The sequence below is a fragment of the Panthera tigris genome, chromosome B1, assembly GCF_018350195.1.
Source record: "Panthera tigris isolate Pti1 chromosome B1, P.tigris_Pti1_mat1.1, whole genome shotgun sequence".
Lineage (NCBI taxonomy): Eukaryota > Metazoa > Chordata > Mammalia > Carnivora > Felidae > Panthera > Panthera tigris.
This window is the reverse complement of record NC_056663.1, coordinates 20116117-20129381: the sequence shown is the minus strand read 5'-3', so window position 1 is coordinate 20129381 and position 13265 is coordinate 20116117. Positions and strand designations below refer to the sequence as shown.

The 13265-nt window shown below is 37.2% G+C and overlaps 1 long non-coding RNA gene across 3 annotated transcripts in view; it reads right to left on the bottom strand.

Annotated features, from left to right (window-relative positions):
- Nucleotides 1-12999, bottom strand: part of LOC122237609 — a 32898-nt gene extending 19899 nt beyond the window's left edge. The window contains exons 1-4 of one of the 3 annotated variants that reach the window (XR_006216192.1): nt 12916-12999; nt 11119-11230; nt 7074-7182; nt 6421-6586 (exon numbers count right to left, since the gene is read on the bottom strand). This is a non-coding gene — a long non-coding RNA (uncharacterized LOC122237609). Of the gene's footprint in view, nt 1-6053; nt 6587-7073; nt 7183-10143; nt 10219-11118; nt 11231-12915 lie in introns of those variants that run through there. The other 2 variants (XR_006216190.1, XR_006216191.1) reach the window with 2 other exon arrangements.
- Nucleotides 13000-13265: the final 266 nt, after the last annotated feature.

The following is a 13265-nucleotide window of genomic DNA, read 5'->3' as shown; positions in this document are numbered from 1 at the left end:
TCAGTGTACAGATCTTTTACCTCTTTGGTTAGATTTAATCCTAGGTATCTTACGGTTTTTGGTGCAATTGCAAATGGTATTAATTCCTTGATTTCTCTTTTTGCTGTTTCATTATTGATGTATAGAAATGTGACCCATGTCTGTGCATTAATTTCATATCCTGTGACTTTTCTGAATTCATGCATCAGTTCTAGTAGCATTTTTTGATGGAGTCTTTCAGGTTTTCCATGTACAGTATCCTATCATCTGTGAAAAGTGAAAGTTTGACTTCTTCCTTTGCATTTTGTATGCCTTTTATTTGTTTTTGTTGTCTGATTATTGAGGCTAGGATCTCTAGTACTATGTTAAACAACAGTGGTTACAGTGGACGTCCCTTTCGTATTACTGACCTGAGGAGGAAAGCTCATGTGGATGGTGTTAGCTGTGTGTCTTTCATATATGGCCTTTACGATGTTGAGGAATGTTCCTTCTATCCTGACTTTCTTGCGGGTTTTATCAAGAAAGCATGCTGTATTTTGTCAAAAGTTTTTTCTGCATCCATTGAGAGGATAATGTAGTTCTTTTAAAATTGTGGTGTATCATGTTGATTGATATGCTAATATTGAACCAGTAGAGTAATAAATGATCGTGGTAAATATTTATTTTAATGTATTTTGAATCTGCTTTGCTAGTACCTTGTTGACAATTTTTGCATCCATGTTTATCAGAAAAATTGGTCTGTATAGTCTTTTTTTAATGGGGTCTTTGTCTGGTTTTGGAAGCAAGCCAATGCTGGGCTTATAGAATGAGTTGGGAAGTTTTCCTTCTATTTCTAATTTTGGGAATAGCTTCAAAAGAATAAGTGTTTACTCTTCTTAAAATGTCTGGTAGAATTCTCCTGGGAAGCTATCAGGCCCAGTACTGTTGTTTGTTGGGAGATTTTTGATAGCTGATTCAATTTCTTTGCTGGATGTGGGCCATTCAAATTTTCTATTTCTTCCTGTTGCAGTTTTGGTAGTGCATGAGTTTCTAGGAATTTGTCCATTTTTTCGAGATTTCCCAGTTTGTTGGCATATACCTTTTTCTTAGTATTCTCTTTTAATGGTTTGTATTTCTGTGGTGTTGGTTGTGATTGCTCCTCTTTCACTCATGATTTTATCTATTTGGGTCTTCTCCCTTTCCTTTATAATAAGTCTGGGTAGGGGTTTATACCAATTTTGTAGATTCTTTCAAAGAACCAGCATTTAGTTTCATTGATTTGTTCTGTTATTTTTTTTTTGTTTTTTGTTTCTATACTGTTTATTTCTGCTGTAATCTTTAATATTTTCCTTCTTCTGCTGGGTTTAGGCTTTATTTGCTGCTCCTTTTCTAGCTCCTTTAGATGTAAAAATAGGTTGTATATTTGAGACATTTCTTGCTTCTTGAGATAGTGCTGAACTGCAATGCAGTTTCCTCTTAGGTCTGATTTTGCTGCATCCTAAAGGGTTTAGACTGTCAGGTTTTCATTTTCATGTACTTCCATCTGTTTTTTAGTTCTTCTTTAATTTCCTAGTTAACCCATTCATTCTTTAGTAGGATGTTTTTTAACCTCCATGTATTTGAGGGCTTTCCAATTTTTTTTCTTGTGGTTGATTTCAAGTTTCATAGTATTGTGATCTGGAAAAAAAAATGCATCATACCTTTTTTTTTTTTTTTGTACCTGTTATGGGCAAATTGGTAACGCAGTTTTTGTGATCTATTCTGGAGAATGTTAATTGTGTACTAGAGAAGAATGTGTACTCTGCTGCTTTAGGATGAAATGTTCTGAATATAGCCATTATGTTCATCTGGTCCAGTGTGTCATTCAAAGCTACTGTTTGCTTGTTGACTTTCTGCTTAGATAATCTGTCCTTTGCTGTAATTAAAGTATTAAAGCATCCTACTATTATGGTATTACTATCAATGAGTTTCTCTATGTTTGTTATTAATTGATTTATTTATTTGGGTTCTATCAAGTTTGGGGCATAATAATTACGATTGTTGGATCTTCCTGATGGATAGATGCCTTAATTATGATGTAATGACCTTGTTCATTTCCCGTCACAGTTTTGGTTTTAAAATCTAGTTTGTCTCATACAAGCATGGCTACTGCAGCATTCTTTTGTTGACCATTAGCATGATAGATGGTTCTCCATCCCTTTATTTTCAGTCTGAAAGTATCTTTAGGTCTAAAGTGAGTATTTTGTAGGCAGACATAGATGGATTTTTTTTTTTTAATCCGTTCTCATACCCTAGGTCTTTTGATTGGAGCCTTTAGTTCATTTACATTCAGAGTGATTATTGAAAAGTATGAATTTAGTGCCTTTGTATTACCTATAGAGTTGGTGTTTCTGGTGATGTTCTCTGGTCCTTTGTAGTCTGTGTTGTGTTGGTCTTTGTTTTCCTTCACTCAGAGTCCCCCTTAAAATTGTTTGCTGGCTGGTTTAAGCAGACTCCTTTAGGTTTTTTTTTTTTTTTTTTCCTTTTTGGGAAACTCTTTGTCTCTTCTTCTTATTGACAGCCTTGCTGGATAAAGAATTCCTGGCTGCATATTTTTCCCATTTAGGACATTGAATATTCCTAGTCACTCACTTCTGGTCTGTCAGGTTTCAGTGGACAGACGTGTTGCTAACCTTACGTGTCTACCTTTGTAGGTTAAGGTCCTATTGTCCCTAACTGTTTTCTGAAATCTCTTTACCTTTATAATTTTCAAGTTTCACTACGATATGACATGGTGTTGACCGGATTTTGTAGATTTTGATGGGCGTTATCTGTGCTTCTCGGACTTGGATGCCGGTTTCCTTCCCCATATTAGGGAAGTTCTCAGCTATAATGTCTTCAAAATGACCTTTTCCCCCTTCTCATTCTTCTTCTTCTGGGACTCCTATGATATGGATATTGTTTCTTTTCATGGAAACGCTAAGCTCTCTAAGGCTCTCATCATGATCTTACAATTTCCTCTCCCTCTTTTTATCAGCTTCGTTATTTTCCATAATTGTATGTTCTGTATCACCTGTTGTCTCCTCTGCTTCTTCAGTCCTCATTGTGACTGTATCCAGTTGGTTTTGCACCTCAGTTATAGCATTTTTTATTTCATCCTGACTAGTCTTAGGTTTTTGATCTCTGCAGCAAGTGTTTCTCTGGTGTCTTCTATGCCTTTATTCAATCCATGATAATAGTCTTATGACTGTTGTTCTAAATTCTTGTTCAGATATATTGTTGATATCTGTTTTGAGCAAGTACCTGGCTGTGATTTCCTCTTGACATTTCTTTTGGGGAGAATTCCTCTGTCTTGTCATTTTGGCCAAGTTTCTGCCTTTTGCATATTTCAAAAGCTTGTTATGTTTCCCCACCTGAGAGTACTGCTATAGTAAAAAGGTGTGGTGCAATATCTAGGGCCTGGCACTTCAGGAAGTGTTTCTGGTATATGTTGTGTGCACTCTACTGTTGTGTTTTGGCTGCTCTTCCCCACTGGTCAGTCCTCTGCAGAGCTCCTCCTTGATTGTAGTGGGGAGTGTTTGGATCTTTAACTAGTTGTGCTTTGATTTTTTTGTTCAAGTAGTCCTGGAAAAAAGAGGTGAAAAAAGCCTGATGCCAAAAAAAGAGAAAAGGACAAGGAACAACGGCAAAAAAACTGCCAGATAATCAAAAAAACTATGTTGATTCCGAAGAAAGAGAGAGGGAAGAAGGAGGGGGAGCTGGAGGGGGAGTGGGGGTGGGAGGAAGTGGGAGGAGGGGAGGAGGGAGTGGGAGTGGGGGAGAGGAGGGGGGAAGAGTAAGAGGGGGAAGAGGAGAAAAGAGGAAAAGAACAAAAAGCATGATTAAAAAAAAGAGAGAAAAGGAAATGAAAAAGGCAAATAAGAAACTATAAGCCTGATTCCAAAAGATAAAAAGAAGAAAGCAAAGAGGAAAAAAGAAAAGAACTGCATGTGTGATTTTGTAACACTCAGTTTTCAGTACACTGGATGTATACGGGGGCGGGGCTGGCTGTTTTGGTCTTGTGGAGATGTCCTCTGCTTTGGCTCAGAGACTGTCTTCCTCCAGTAAATAAGCAGTTGCCAGGTATGGGAGTAGGGGTTGGGTGTCAGTGGGTTCTGCCTCCGCTGGGGGCTGCTGTGATGCTCCCTGAAGTACCACCTTGTTGGTGTTGGGGGGAAATGGTGCCACCCCAGACTCTCATCCCGGACTAGGGATGTCACACCCCATGCTGTTCAGGCAGCTGTCACAGAATAGTGAGGGTAGTCAGCTCACCCTGCGCCACAGCTCTCTTGCATTTTTTCTTTGGCACGTGGCTGGGATTCAAAGCAGGAAGGCCTGCCTTCCTCCTTCTGAGTAGAGCCTCTCCACATTGTGTCTGAAGACCTCTGTCCCTGAAAACAGTCCTCCGCTTGCACAGTGTACAGAATCTATGGTTCAGCACTGTTAAAAGCTGCAAAGATTATATTCCCTCTGAGTGCACCTCTGTCCCCTGCTGATGAAAGGCCTTTGGCTGGTGCCTGCAGTGTCTTTGGCCCTAGGGGAGGCAATATACCCTCTTGCAAAAGTACTCCAGGAAGGGCAATGTTCTCTCCCAGTGTGCCCCAGAGATCTCTACACCACGACATGCATTCCGGGGCCAGCTCCCTCCTCCCAAGGAGCGCACACCACGGCTCCCCTCTGGGAAAGTCTTGCCCTTACAGAACCTCAGAGTTTGAGCTCCAAACACTACCAAGCTCTGTCCCTCCAACTGAGGAGATCACTGGGCCCTTCTGCAGATGGATTTCCTGGGTGTTCCAAGTGATAAGACGTCAGTCTAGCTGTGTTTGAGGGATGAGGAAAGTCCAGGGTCCCCCTACTACTCTGCCATCTTAACTCCTCCCTATATAGTAGTTTTTAGTAAAATGAATAGTGAATATTTACTGCAACATTCTGCCCCCTCACCGCCACCTTTATTTTCAGGCGATAGGTGTTTCACTTTTTTCCAGAAGTTTGTCAAGTATTGTTTTCAGATTTTTTTAAACTTAAGAGACTTAATTTAGATGATTTTACTTGCTTATCTGTATTATCTTGTTCGATTGTGGTTAAATACTAAGAATGTGAATGGATTTTCAGGGATTTATTTTGGGATTTATCTTTTAAGCCCACTGATACTTGGTGTTTTTTCCTCCTCTTAAATTTACATGAAGTTTTTTCTTAGCTTTGGACTATTTTGTATTCATTCACCTTATAGAGAACACATTTATTGTTTTCCAGGTGAAATATTTCACTTCTTTTTTTCCCCCATCGAGATGTTGTTTTCTTTGTACTACTTAAATTGAAGGTTGAAATTCTGGAAAGAATCTGTAAATTATTCCAGTTCAAAAGAAAGGAGGGTGGTTTTGCGGCTATACATATGAGGCCACAGTTGAGAGACCATGGGAAATGTTTGAAGCTTTAAGAATTAGACAACTATAACATTTTATCACTTATGATATTTCATTTTGTATTTACAAGATATGCCCCAAGGGACTCTCATCTGCTTTGCCATATGGAAAGTTTATAAATGTTAGAGTACAGAGCCAGAAGCAAAGTGGGAAAAAGAAAGAATTTAAAGGTGGATTAGGTGCTCAAGAGCAGTGGCCTTTTCTTCTGTCGAGACAAACATCTGTTGCTTTCGGGGAAGGGAAGCACAGTATTTTCCTCCTGTTCCTTTGGGGTCTGGTAACAGTATCAGAGAATAAACATAGCCACCATCTATTTTATTTTCTGTCATCTGCTAAAGGTGACTTTGTTCCTTGATAGAGAGGTAACTGACGGAATTAATCCTGTGAAAGTGTTTATAAGTGGGGGATTTTTATTTTTCAGTTAAAGGAAGAAGAAAGGTAATCAAAAACAATATAAGAATCCAAGTTTACGTTTCTCCTCTGTACAGCGAAGCTGGTATCATCTTGAAAATACTTTCAAAGAAGAAATTAAAGATGACACTAAGTTTCTTGAACACAAAACACGATTCTATATTAAAAATTAAGAGAACAGAGTATCCAGTACAAACCCATCCCAATAGAATCAGAATATCAGGTTAAAGGTGGGGAAAAGTTTTATTCATAATCCAGAGGTGTTGAGATCATATCAATAAACAGGATCAATAATATATCTTTTATAAAATGACATATGTCCTAAGATGATATATATGTTTCATAGGCTAACACTTGTGTCTATTAAGACATGACTTTCCAAAGCTTATGGTAATTAAAAAAAATGATGATTGCTGAAATAAAGTGAACAGTTCTACCTAGCATATATGATTAACTTTTTCTCCTATCAGTGGTGATTCTAGGTTTCTTTTCCTTTTTATAGTTTCGCTTTTAGCCAATTCCAACAGTTTTCACGTTTTAACAATTTCTTTCAGAGTCTGACCTTGGGAAATTTTCCACCTCTTTTCACCAGTATTCATTCAACACTTACAGTTGGTTATGCCAAGCACTGTGTTAGGAAGTGGGGGTTCGCAGATAAGAAGTGGTCTTTGTGGAACATGGTCCATTGGGTGGGTGAGAAGTGAGAGCAGTTGTAGTCTACTGGGACTCCTGCCATGATGAATCTAAGTGGAGACCCAACTTGATCTCATTTCTTCCTGTGGATAACAAAATCCTAATCAGAACAAAAAAACCTCCTTAAACTTTGACCCTAACCTGGAAAGACAGAGTTATTCATGATTTGAACAAAAGTAAGCTCAGCAAGAAAATTCTATGGATGGCTCTATTTTCATTTTTTAATTTTTAATGTATTTTTAAAATTTATTTTTGAGAGAGCGAGAGCAGGGGATGGGCAGAGACAGGGAGACACAAAATCTGAAGCAGCCTCCCAGGCACCGAGCTGTCAGCACCCAGCCTGACGCTTGGCTGGAACCCATGGATCGTGAGTTCATGACCTGAGCCAAAGTCGGATGGTTAACCAACCCAGCCACCCAGGTGCCCCCTACTTTTATTTTTTTAAAGATTTTATTTTTTTTTTTGATCAATTTTAGGGTTGTAATAAAATTGAAAGAAAAGTACAGAGATTTCCCATATACCCTCCACTCTCACACATGCACAGCCTTCCCCATTAACAACATCACTCACCACGTGGTCCTTTTTACACAAAATTTATTTTTAAGCAAGGATGAATCTTCATGGATGCACTATAATTAGAGTTGGTAGTTTACATCAGGGTGGCCTCCTGGTGTTGATTCTGTGGGTGTGGACAAATGTATAATGATACATATCCACTAATATAATACATGCATAGTATTTTCATTGCTCTACAAATCTTTTGTACTCTGCCTATTCATCTCCTCCCATTTCCACCCCTGACAACTACTGATCTTTCTAATGTCTACATACTTTTGTCCTTTATAGAATGTCATATAGTTGGAATACAGTATGTGGTCTTCAAAACTGGCTTCTTTCACTTAGCAATATGTATTTAAGGTTACTCTGTCTCTTTTCATGGATTGGTAGCATATTTCTGTTTAGCATAGATAGAATAGCATTTCATGGTCTGGATATTAACATAGCCTAGCAATTCATCTACCCACTGAATGACATCTTGGTTGCTTCCACATTTTGGTGATTTGAGTAAATCTGCTACACTCAGGTACAGATTATTGTATGGACCTAAGTTTTCAACTCCTTTGGGTAAATACCAAGGAGCATGGTTTCTGGATCGCTTTAAGTGTATGCTTAGTTTTGTTAGAACAGCCAAACCCTCTTTCAAAGTAGCTGTGCCATTTTGCATTCTCATCAGCAATGTATGAGAATTCCTGTTGCTCCACATCTTTACTGGCATTGAGTGTTTTCAGTGTTTTGGCTTTGAGCTGTTTTAATAGTTGTGTAAACAAGAATCTTGTCTGCGTTTGCATATCCCTGATGATATATGATACGGATCACGTTTTATTTGCTATCTGTACATCTTTTCTTGATGAATTGTCTGTTGAGATGTTTGGGCCATTTTTTAATCAGGTTGTTTTATTCTTGAGGCTTAAACTTAAAAAATAAGTTTATTTATTTAATTTTGAGAGAGAGAGAAAAGGGGAGAGAGAGAGAGAATCCCAAGCAGGCTCTGCACATTAGCGAGGAGCCCTATTTAGTTTTCAGTGTGGAGCTTGAACCCACAAACATGAGATGATGACCTGAGCCAAAACCAAGAGTTGGATGCTTAACTGATTGACCCAGGCTCTCCTCTTATTATTGAATTTTAAGAGTTCTTTGTGTATTTTGGAGATAGTCTTTTATGAGATTATTCTTTCTTTGTAAATCAGCAAGATTCTTATCTTACTGATAAGTACAATATGGTTAAAACTGTTTTCCTACATCTCTTTTCTGACTTAGTGTTTTGTCTTCAGTGTTTTGAAATTTTAAGACTCTGAATATAATGTTGAAAATCTTGGGAGAGTGGCTGTGTTCACATAGGGGTCACTGGAAAGCATTTATTTCTGTGGATTTTTTTTTGAAGATAAACATTGCAAGGACCTCATGGTCCAATTCAGAATTCTTTTTTGTCTTCAAAGAGGTTCAGAAGGCTCACATTTCTCCTTATATAGTCTAATTTAAAGCCACAAATGCAGATTAATACCTATTGCTTTTGTTTTGGTCAGTGAAAAATACTATTAATGTGGACATAGATTTTTTTTGCTTATTTTGAATTAAAGTATCATTGACACATAGTATTTCAAGTGTACCCCATAGTGATTTGACAATTATATACATTTTCAACTGTTCATCATAAGTGTAGTTATTACCATAACTCTGTCACCATACAAAATTCTTGAAGTATTACGGACTATATTCCCTATGCTGAACTTTTAATACCCATGACTTATTTCTGATACAGGATTGCTCTTATCTTTATGTGAAGAACCCCCCCCCCTTGCCCCCCGCCGTCCCTGTACACACACACACATACACATACTTCTGCCATTGACTAGAATTCAGAAATCCAAGTTCTTACGGCTATTCTTTCAACCTGTTTCGGCTTTTAATGCTTGTTGTTGAGATGAGGCTTTGGATGAGAGTTTAATGCAGTCTAGAGTAGAATTTCAAATTTGGAACTTTCTTTGGCTTTGTACAAATATCTAGTCAACTGGAAATTTCCCAAGGAAAAAGTGCTATTAGATCTTCCACTGTAAGTCACTTTCATGGACCTGTTTATTTTAAAATTGTCATTTAAAAATATGGCTCTATTTCTTAGCATATTACTTTAGCATATCCATATCTGTATTAATAGAAAATGATACTCTCTGACTTTGCTCCTTTGTACAAATTCATACAATATTGTTTTTCTCAATGCAGCTGTTAGAATGTTCACAAAGGTCTTCGGTATATGAGAGACTATCTTTAGGAGCCCAAGTCCAGTTGGCATTTTTCTTCACTAATATGGGGGGAAAGCCCCTCAGATGAGGCACAGCAAACATATGAGAAAGTTTTATTACAAAGCTGCCAGCATTTGACCTTAGAGCAGGTCCAACTGACAAAGAGCTGCAGGATATGAAATGTTCTCATTACAATGTCATGGCAACATTACTGAAATTATTAACTATCCAAGTGGGATGATGGATGTTACAGGGTGGTGATGTCCTTGACAGAACATATTGCTTAATTACCTTCTTTTAGTACCAGCATGCAGTCACGTTCCTATGATCAAGTACTATTCCAAATGAATATGAAATGAATTTATAAGGAGAGAATATTTAAAGATCTTTTCCAATAAAAGAGCAGATTAAATGTCAGATCTTCATTAGGGGTTCTTTAATCAAAGTTCTTTTTGTGGTTTTATGACAAATCCTTCTATTTTGGCACTTGAACCAAAGAGCCATAGGTTTAAAAGGAACTGTTCTGTCACTTTAGCTAAAGGATAATTTAATGATTTTTAAAAGTAGAATTTATGATCTGGTAGGTAGGACTCATGAACAGAATCTGGAAAGGCTTTAATTTTAGTGATAGAATTAATGACTCATCTCTGACCTTTTTAGAGGGCTATTAAACCTTATGACTTAGTTTCCCCATATGTTAATAAACAGAATACAATAAAACAGCTTGAGTACTTAGAATGCTATAGATAGTAACATTTATTAGGTATCATCAAAATTCTTAACTATCTGTGGTGGGCTTACATAATTAAGAAAAATAGAGTGACTTCAAGCAAGTTACTTACTGAGTTGTCTGCTTTAATTAGTATTTGGGAAATACTTGAAGGTGAAATTGACAGTGGGATGTAAATGTATACAGGTTTGCAGCAAAACAGACTTTATCAGTATTCTGTTTTTCTTGATGAAAGGGTCTTACATAATAAGGAAAGCTCCAACAATAGGAAGCTTCTAGAATTCTTGTTGAATGGAGTTTTCATGTGATGGTAAAGTACCAGACCTAAATACAGCACAGCTTTACCGCAGTGATCTGATTCAGTAGAATTCTAAAACTAGACGGTTTGTGGTGATAATGAAACTGGAAATAATTTATTATATATTTGCCTTTATACCAAATTGTTTATAGCAAATAGTTGTGGGAATCCAGAAACAAAGCTTTCAAATCAAGTAAGCTCATTATTAGAAACCAAATTTATGTGTCAGATTCATATCTTGGAAGATTGTGTGCTTTCAAAGTTCAAGTATTTGACTTATCTGAAAAGTTTTTGTATGAGAATATAGCAGTAAAACCATTTTATTGTGTTTAAATATAGGAGTCTCATAGAAAGGTTTCTTTTTTGTCTCTTGTACCAATTAGAACTCCTTGTAAAGGGCATACCTATTATACGGTAATCATTGTTATTAATTATGACTTAAGACAAGGCAATATTAAGATAATTACTTAAAGCAAAGTAATCAAATTCAGGATCATTAAGGCCAATGATTTATGCTCAATTGAGTATGTTAATTAAATTTTAGTTCTTTTAAAACCAGTAATCCATACCCGATAAATATTTATTAAGAGCTTTTGATGAATGAAAACATCCCAATCTGGGACTCTTTGCACATGGGTTTTGGTACTTTTGGATAGCAAATGAAATTAAATAAATTGTTAATCTCAAAGATTATAAAATAAAACATTTTATAAGACAAATATTATCTAACAATCTAAAATAGAAAGCAGTGATCAACTGGAATCCATTTGAGTTTGCAGTGATACTAACCCAATTTTCTTTGTTCCTTCCTGCCTTCCTCTTGATGGGACATTGCTGCCATAGATCAAATATGGCGAACATGGCATCTGACAAAGTCTCCTATGCTTTGCTTGTGAACTAGCTATAGAAAAAGCAGATAATACATTTGTACAGTTTTCAGCCCCTTCGAAATAGCTGTATTCAGTATGTGTTAATGAGTCAGTATTAGCCTTAGGGAGATGTGGGATAATAATGACAAATAATTGAATCATTGCTCAAGTTCCGTTCAACGTATATATTTATGTCCGTGCTTTGACTGTGAAGGTACTCAGTAAATATGTGTTGAATTGACAAATGAATGGTTTATAGAAAATATAGAAGAAACACCTCTGAGGTGATGAGAGTCCAGGAGATAATACAATTCAGAATTATACTTTCAGGTTAGAATAAATGGGTGGGATGAACTGGATAAAACTTTATAGGGATAGAAGCAAAGTTGTAAATACAGTTTTTTTAGATAATAATATAAAAATCATGTAGTAGTTTGGCAGAAGTTTGTGTGAAAAAGATTCTAGAGGATGGAGGTGGTACGTGACTCAGCTGCTAAAATAACTTGTTGAAACCATGACTTGTAATCATGAGAAACCAGTCTGGTTCCTATGATATAAAGACACTCATCAAAAGTTTGCTGAATGGTGCAAACTATATTTTTCAAGGATGATCACAACAGTATCTTTGATCACATGTTGCTCTTCTGTATTGTGATCCCATCAAGAAATGGATATTATATCTCTTTACCCCCTTCAATATGGGCAGGTATCGTGACTACATTAAACAGTAAAATAAGTATGACCAAAATGACATTGTGTCAGTTCTGGGCAGAGCCCTTAAATGTCCTCATACTTTGTGCTTTCTGCCTCTTAGAAGTTAGCTGCCACATTAGGATATGACAACCTTGGGACCATCAAGTGGTAAAGATCCATGCCAAATGATGACTCTCTAAGAGATTGAGAAGGCAGGTGGAAAGAGGGGACAAGGATCAGTTAAGACAGTAAAGAGGTCACACTGGATGTATATCTTACTCAAACTTTAAGAGACTACATACCCATCTGCTATGTGACTTGAAACCACTTAGGATACCTTAAGAATTACAGATAAATCCAGTCAGATCACACATTGCAAAGTAAAAATAATGAATTGTTTTAAATCACTAATCTTTGGCATTATTTTATTTAAAAAAAGGCTTTTGACATTTATTTATTTCTGAGACAGAGACAGAGCATGAACGGGGGAGGGTCAGAGAGAGAGGGAGACACAGCATCCAAAACAGGCTCCAGGCTCTGAGCTGTCAGCACAGAGCCCGACATGGGGCTCGAACTCCTGGACCACGGGATCATGACCTGAGCCGAAGTCAGACGCTTAACCGACTGAGCCACCCAGGTGCCCCGGTGTTATTTTAAATGTAGAAATCACTAACTGAAACATTGAATGATTGATAGAAAGGGTAATTAGATTCTAGACAGGCATTGATTGGTGTTGATGGCATCTATCTTTAATCTTTCTAGCAAATGTGAAGAGAAGTGGGAAAGGAAGTATGATAACTGTGTCAAACTGTAAAGAGTTCTTAATGGAAGGTTGAGTAGACTTAGTTTGTTCCCTGCCCCCCCACCCCATGGAGCAGAACTGAGAGCATGAATGAAATATGCTGGAAGACATGTGCCCTTTAGAGGAAGATGAAGCACTGAAGTGACTGCAGTTAACAGTCATCAACATCAACAGCAACATCAACATCAACATCAACAGCTGCTCTGCCAGCCTGCGACTTACCTGTGAAGAGCTTTTCATCTGGCCAGGCCTTAAACAGTCACCACCATTTTAGATGCAGAAGAGGGGAATACTATTGATAGGTGCAGTGTAGGAAAGCGTAAAGATAATATTAGCTAATTCCAGAAAGACTGGGTCCACATCAAAGAATGTTGATGACCTTCCCTTAGAATGTTGGGGTTATGTCACTTAGAGATGATGTATTACATATGTAGTTCACCTATAAAGAAATAAGAATATCATATAGAAACTGTATTTCTGGCCCATTAGTTTGTTTAGGTGAGGCCCAGATGTCACACTACTTTGTGAAAGGAAGAATTAAGGCAATTATCTGAAAAAATTCAGACTTGACT